This window comes from Pteropus vampyrus, unplaced genomic scaffold, assembly GCF_000151845.1.
Source record: "Pteropus vampyrus isolate Shadow unplaced genomic scaffold, Pvam_2.0 Scaffold33, whole genome shotgun sequence".
Taxonomy (NCBI): Eukaryota; Metazoa; Chordata; class Mammalia; order Chiroptera; family Pteropodidae; genus Pteropus; species Pteropus vampyrus.
Window position 1 is genome coordinate 10,084,783 of NW_011888814.1, and position 2,635 is coordinate 10,087,417.

A 2,635-nucleotide genomic window follows, 5' to 3' on the forward strand; every position below is an offset into this window, starting at 1 on the left:
ACAAGAGAGACTTGGAAAACAAATTACCTTATGGTTTCTAAAGAAATCAACATGCCATAAGAGAAACAGGCATAGAGAAAATAATTCTTCTCGTCTCTGAATCCCTCTGCATCTCACATGCCTTCTCAAACTGCCTCTGAGGTGCTTTTCTAGGTGGGCAGCACCTTTCCCCACTGAGTGAAATAATTGCTGTTCTAAAGATAGACACAATGGGTGGATGTAGCTATAATAGGTTTGTTAATTTTTTTTTTTTTTTTTTTTTTTAAGATCATGGAATAGCATCATCCAAAAAGATGGTGTTGCCTAGGAAAGGTTGCTGTTCAGAGAGTCTCCACCAGGTGACACTGACCTCAGGGAATTCGTGATGTCTAGGTTCTGTCCCTTGACTATGCTGGCTCCTGAAGTCTATTTCACTAAAGTTCCAGAAAAGATCGTGTTTATCAATACTCGTTTATGCTCCCAAGCTCACAAGAGATTGGCATATAAAGCCATAATACCTATGTATCCATTTACAAGGAAAAATATAACTGTCGGCCTGGATGGACACTTGCTTCATCCAGCCTGACCAATGTATTCATATTTCTTTAGCTGATGAAAATATTTCCCGAAATCCCAGGTAAAGGCACCTTCTGGGCAGGTTAAAGATCAAGCCAAGTTAATAGTAGATTGTTCAGTGAGCACATCAGAGCAATCACGATCTAGATGCCAACATCCTCCAACAACATTCTTTCTGCAGACAAGCGCCCTCCTACCTCCTCTCCCACCACCCTCCTCGCCCAAGCTGCCATCGTCCTTCGCTCAGACATAACACATCCACCTGTTCCTCCACCTTCCACTCTTTCTCCCTTCCAGTCTGTTATGCACAATGTGCCCAAAGCAAACATATGAAAACAGAAAACAGATTACGGCTCTGCCCTCCTGAAACCCCTTTAATGCCCTGCGTTGGTCCTACAGTAAATACACCAAATCGACTCTACATGCCAGCTCTGGCCATGCTCACTCTCCAGCCCCTCCACGTACCACTCTCCCCGCCATCCTCACTTTTTTTTTCCAGCTACTCTGGTCTCCTTTTACTCCTGTTAACGCACAAAATCCCTCAACACCTCACAGATTTTGCACACCGCATTTCCTCAGTCTGCAAGTGAACGCACACACTCTGCCCCTTCCCCGCAAAGCACACCCATGCCTAGCAACCTGCAGATCCTAGCTTAAATGTCACATGACCCCGAGACTAGGACAGGGCTCCCATAGCACCTCGATCTTCTCCTTTGTGGCACATACCGCAGTTTATAATCACATGTTTCTGTGATTATTTAATCCACATTTCCCTCTCTCACTAGACTATACGACGCTCCATAAGATTGGACACTGTGCTCATTTTGTTAGCACACTGTACGACAGAGAATTCAAGAGACGTTTTACTGAATGAGAGATGGCTTTCGGCTATTAGGCTCTGTTGCATCCATCACCAAAACAGATAATCCTGCCAGGTAGAACACACTCCCTGAGTGTGTTCCATCCTCCCCAATGTGCCCTCCCACCCTGGGGTGCCCATAATTAAATGAGCTCTGTCTATATTCACTTCTGTAACCTTTTTGCTTCCTAGACTTCCATGGCCAAAATAAATCTTAAGATACTGAGAGAGAAATAGCACAAAGTTCAAGATACGTTTGGTAGCAACTCTGCTCTGCAATGAGAACTTGTGGCAGCGGGTTACTAAGAAACGCTATAAACAAAAAGGAAAACATAAATTGCGGTCAAAGGAAGCCCTCGATGAGACAACACTGGCAAAGGAGTACTGCACACACACACACACACCCAAAGCAGCAGTCCCTCCGAGGAGGGGGGACTTGTGAGCTTGCTGTGGGATGCTGGCCAACTAAGGGGCCGACAGCAAGAAGGCGTGAAGATCCCCGAAGAAGGCTCCATACATTGCTCCTCCTCCTACCCCAGGGCCTGACTCTGCAGGCATGGCACACAGGAGACCTGCTGTGCACCGACTGTGTTTTCCCATTTGCCTTACTAATCAACGACTAATTGGCATTCCCTAACTTACTACGTAGACTGTTTTAAATGGCTCACAGCTGTGGTTAATATCTTAAAGATGTTCTCCTAACATTTCAGTCCACTTACATGATGAAGATGAGAACAAAATTGGTAGAAAGAAGTCCCATAATGCCCTTGACTCTAAATTAATTCAATAGTGTGCACTTCGAATGAGCCATGCGCTGTTCTAGGTGCTGTGGACACATGCTCAACAAGACAAAACCCCGTCTTCTCAAAGAGGTAACATTCTAGGAGACAGACAATGAACATATATTAAGTAAAATATAAAATACATCAGGTATGTGTGTGGGAGGGTCAAGGAAAGCTTCACTAAGAAATTGACATATGAGCAAAGACCCAAAGGAAGTTTGGGGAAAGAGTCATGTAGATATCTTTAAAAAGATAGTAACAAACTGTGGGGTCAGAAAGTGCAAAGGCCCTGAGGCAGAAGTGTCTGACCCAGGACATGCAAGGGAGACAGTAGTAGTAGGATGTGGGGCCAGAGAGATAAGTGATGGGCTTCTCGGGGCACGATAAGGCCTTGAACTTTTATTCCAAGAGTCATGGAACATAACTGAGACGTTCGGGG